Here is a 5,334-nt window from a genome sequence, read left to right as displayed (position 1 = left end):
GAGTGGATAAATATTATTATCCTATATTAAAAAGAAAAACAACACTCATGAGATCAAGGAAGGGCTTTAGATGGTATGTAATTACCCTAAACTGAAAGCAAATAGCACTTGGTGTGTGTATGTGTGTGTACACACTCATTCATGCATATATGGTCATTTTTTCTCAGTCTCTCAAAAGGTTCGTAATTCTAAAAGGTTAAGAATCACTGAAATTTCTTCTCTTCTGCAAGGGCATTTCTCATATTATCCTGTATTGGATTATTTTTGTATCATGGTCGCTGTTTTGTGACATGCCTATTAAAGATTTCATGTTCATCTTTATTCTTTCATCCCAATAGGACTTCATTCATTGCCAAATATTTAATTAGCACTTATATTCTAACACATACTTCACTTTACCTTGGGATATGAAGGAGAATAAAATTCACATCAGTCATTGCAGAACCTCTAACTGCTGAAAATGTAAACAAAAAAGTTGTATTTCTCAAAATTTTCTGATGTTCTACACTTATCAGATTTAATGAAACCACTGAAAATGGTGAGAACAGTAGTCTCAGTTTGATTCTCAAAAGAGACAGCACTTTGGGTTACATAGTCTTAAGCTTTTTTATCTCAATAGACATTTTTCTTTCTGATCTTTGTAAATGTACCACCCTGTTGCTTCACATAGATCACTTTGTGTCCTGTCTTAAACTATCATTTTCCATAGAAAAGGGTTCCCACATTCAATTAGGACATATTCCATATATCTTTTCTGCTACTGATCTGCTCTCTCAGCATATTCAGCATGTTATGGGGTGTGGTATGTATGTATGTTGTTGATTTAATTTTATTTTCACTATAGTTACCATACCGTGTAACACTCATTTCAGGTATATAATATAGTAATTCTACAATTCTCTACATTACTGAATGTTCATCATGATAAGTATACTTTTAATCCCCTTCACCTATTTCACGCATCTCTTCGCCCAACTCCACTCTGGTAACCATCAGTTTGTTCTCTACTTTAATAGTCTGTTTTTTGGGTTGTCTCTTTTTTCCTGTGTTCATGTGTTTTGTTTCTTAAATTCCACATATCAGTGAAATTATGCGGTATTTGTCTTTCTCTGACTGACTTATTTCAATTACCATAATGCTCTCTAGTTCCATCCATGTCATTGCAAATAGCAAGGTTCCATCCTTTTTTATGGCTGAGTAATATTTCATTGTATATATATCACATCTTTATTCATCTATTGATGGACACTTGGGCTGCTTCTATAATTTTCCTCTTGTAAATAATTCTGCAATAAACATAGTGATGCATATATCATTCCAAATTAGTGTTTTCATATTTTTGGGTAGATAATCAGTAGTGGAATTTCTGGATTGTATGATAATTCTATTTTTAATTTTTTTGAGGAAGCTCCATACTGTGTTCTGCAGAGGCTGCACCAGTTTGCATTGCCACCAACAGTACATATGGGTTCCTTTTTCTCCACATCCTCAACCAACACTTATTTCTTGTGTTTTTTATTTTAGTCATTCTAACAGATGTGAGATGATATCTCATTGTAGTTTTGATTTTCTCTTGCCTGATGATGACTGATACTGAGCATCTTTTCATGTGTCTTGGCCATCTATAGGTCTTCTTTGGAATAATGTCTCTTCATGTGTTCTGCTCATTTTTCAGTTGAATTTTTTTTGGTGTTGTATAAGTTCTTTATATACTACAAACACCAACATTTTATCAAATATGTCATTTGCAAATATCTTCTCCCATTCAGTTGTTTGTCTTTTAGTCTTATTAATCATCTCTTTTGCTGTGAAGAAGATTTTATTTTGATGTAGTCCCAATAGTTTATTTTTCCTTTTGTTTCCCTTCTCTCAAAATATTTCTCTAGAAAAACATTGCTACAGACAACGCCAGACAATTTACAGCCCATTTCTCTTCTAAGAATTTTGTGGTTTCAGGTCTCACAGTTAGACCCTTAATACATTTTAAATTTATTTTTCCATATGGTGAAAGCAAGTGATCCCGTTTTATTCTTTTGCATGTAACTGTCCAGTTTTCCTAACACTATTTTTGAAGAGACTGTATTTTTCCCACTGCATGTTCTTGTCTCCTTTGTTGAAGATTAATTGACCATATAATTTTGGGTTTATTTCTGGGTCCTCTTTTTTCTGTTACACTGATCTATTTTTGTGTCAGTACCATACTGTTTTGATTACTACAGCTTCATATTTGGAAATCAGGGATTGTAATACTTCCAGTTTTGTTCTTTTTTCAAGATTCCTTTGACCATTTAGAGCCTTTGTGGTCACATACAAATTTTAGGATTGATTCTTCAGCTCTGTGAAAATTGATGTTGGTATTTCGGTAGGGATTGAATTATATATGCAGATTGCTTTAGGTTGTATGGACATTTTAACAATATTTGTTCTTCTAATCCATGAGCATGGAATATCTTCCCATTTGTTTGTGTCATCTTCAATTTATTTGATTAGTGTGTTACAGTTTCAGAGTATAAGTCTTTCCCCTCCTTAAGTTTATTTCTAGGTATTTTATTCCTTTTTGGAAAATTGTAAATGGGATTTTTTTCTTAATTTCTCTTTCTGCTACTTCATTATTCATATATAAGAAGGCAACCCATTTTTGTGTATTGATTTCTTGCTATGCAACTTTGCTGAATTTTTTTTTTATTTTTATTTTTAATGTTTATTTATTTTTGAGACAGAGACAGAGCATGAACGGGGGAGGGTCAGAGAGAGAGGGAGACACAGAATTCGAAGCAGGCTCCAGGCTCTGAGCTGTCAGCACAGAGCCCGACGTGGGGCTCGAACTCATGGACCGTGAGACCATGACCCGAGCCGAAGTCTGACGCTTAACTGACTGAGCCACCCAGGTGCCCCAACAACTTTGCTGAATTCATATATAAGTTCTGATAGTATTGTGATGGAAGTTTTAGGGTTTTACTTGTGTAATATCATGTGATTCTGAAAATAGTGAAAGTTTTATTTCTTCCTTAACAATTTGGATGCCCTTTTATTTCTTTTTATTGTCTGATTGCTGTGGCTAGGAATTTCCGTGGTATATTGAATAAACGTGATGAGAATGGACATCTTTGTTCTGCTCCTGCCCTTAGGGGAAAGGTTCTCAATTTTTCACCAATAATGTTATCTGTGGGTTTTCAAATATGACCTTTATTATGTTGAAGTATGTTCCCTCTAAACTTACTTTGTTGAGAGTTGTTATCATGTATAGATGTTGTACATGGTCAAATGCATTTTCTGTATCTATAGAAATGATCATAGTATTTTTATCCTTTCTCTTGTTGATGTTATACATCACATTGATTTGTGAATATACCCTTGCATCCCAGGAATAAATCTCACTTGATTGTGGTAAATGATTTTTTTAATGTACTGTTGGATTCAGTTTGCTAATATTTTGTTGAGGATTTTTTCATCTGTGTTCAACAGAGATAGTGGCCTGTAGTTCTCTCTCTCTCTCTCTCTCTCTCTCTCTCTCTCTCTCTCCCTCTCCCCCCCCCCCTTCTTTGTGTAGTGTCTTTATCTTGTTCTGGTAACAGGTTAATGCTGACCTCATAGAATGAATTTGGAAATTTCCTTCCTCTCCTATTTTTTTGAAAAGTTTGAGAAGAATTATTATTAACTCTTCTTTAAATGTTTGGTATAATTCACCTGTAAAGTTGTCTCCTCCTGGACTTCTGTTTCTTGGGAGTTTTTTTTTTTTCTTAAATTGATTCAATTACTGATTAATGATCATCAATCTGTTCAAATGTTCTATTTCTGACTCAGATTTGAAAGTTTATATGTTTCTAGGAATTTATCCATTTTTTTTCTGGGTTGCCCAATTATTTTGAACATAATTTTTCATAATATTCTCTTATATTTCTTTGTATTTCCGTGGTATCAGTTGTTATCTCTCCTCTTTATTTTCTGAAATTGTTATTTGGGTCTCTCTGTCTCTCTCTCACTCCCTCTCCCTCCCTCTCCCTCCCTCTCTCTCTTTCTTTATGGGTTTGGCTAAAGGTTTATCAACTCATTTGATCTTATCAAAGAACCAGCTCCTGGTTTCATTGATCTGTTCTATTGTTTGCTTAGTTACTATTTTACTTAATTTTGCTCTAATCATTATTATTTCCTTCCTTCTATTGGTCTGGGGGGTTCTTTGCTCTTCTTTTGCTAGCTCCTTTAGGCATAAGGTTAGGATATTTATTTGAGATTTTTTTCTTGCTTCTTAAGGTAGGCCTGCATTGCTGTTATCTTCCCTCTCAGATCAAATTTTGCTGCATCTGAAAAATGTTGGACCATTGTATTCTCATTTTTATTCTTCATATATTTTTTAATTTTCTCTTTGATTTCTTTATTGACCCATTAACTATTTAGTAGCATGTTATTTAACCTCCAAATATACATTTTTCTTTCCAGATTTTTTCTTGTAGTTGATTTCTAATTTCATAGCATTGTGTCATCACTCTTGTAGGGGTCATGCTAATCTTCTGTGTATTGTTCCAATTTTAGTATATACGCTGCTGAAATAAGCACACTAGTTTCATTGCATTGTGATTGGAACAGATGCATGGTATGACTTCAGTCTTTTTTAATTTGTTGAGGCCTGTTTTGTGACTTAATATGTATTCTATTCTGGAGAATATTCCATGCACACTTGAAAAATAATGTGTATTCTTCTGTTTTAGGCTGGAATTTTCTGAATATACTGTTAGATCCATCTGGTCCAGTGTATCATTCAAAACCACTGTTACCTTGTTTTTTAGGTCGTTATTTAAATTCCAGTTAGTTAACATACAGTGTAATATTAGTTTCAGGTGTATGATATAGTGATTCAAACCTTGCATACAATACGCAGTTCTCATCACAATAAGTGTACTCCTTAATCCCCATAACCTATTTGACCCATCTCCTTACTCTCCTCTCTGCTGGTAACCATCAGTTTTTTCTCTACAGTTAAGGATCTGTTTCTTGGTTTGCTTCTCTCTCTCCCTTTTTTTCTTTTAGTTTATTTGTTTTGTTTCTTAAACTCCACATATAAGTGAAATCATATGATATTTGTCTTTCTCTGACTGACTTATTTCACTTAGCACAATACTCTATAACTCTATCCATGTCATAAATGGCAAAATTTCATTTTTTAAGGATGAATAATCTATTATATCCATCTCAGATCTTCTTTATCCTTTGCATCCCTTTATTTTGCGAATCCTTTGCCTAATTTTTATAGATATATTTATTTTACTGATTTTGTGAGTCCTACTTTTCTTACTCCTACTTGTGGTCTTTTCTTTGCACTCGAAAAATTCCCGTTAA

The 5,334-nt window shown here is 33.5% G+C and overlaps 1 non-coding gene across 1 annotated transcript; it reads right to left on the bottom strand.

Annotated features, from left to right (window-relative positions):
• Positions 1-4,446: 4,446 nt before the first annotated feature.
• LOC122479250 lies at positions 4,447-4,554 on the bottom strand. Its single transcript, XR_006296310.1, has one exon. It is a non-coding gene; the product is annotated as a U6 spliceosomal RNA (small nuclear RNA).
• Positions 4,555-5,334: the final 780 nt, after the last annotated feature.

This window comes from Prionailurus bengalensis, chromosome B1, assembly GCF_016509475.1.
Source record: "Prionailurus bengalensis isolate Pbe53 chromosome B1, Fcat_Pben_1.1_paternal_pri, whole genome shotgun sequence".
Classification (NCBI taxonomy): Eukaryota; Metazoa; Chordata; class Mammalia; order Carnivora; family Felidae; genus Prionailurus; species Prionailurus bengalensis.
This window is presented reverse-complemented; position numbering and strand designations above follow the sequence as displayed.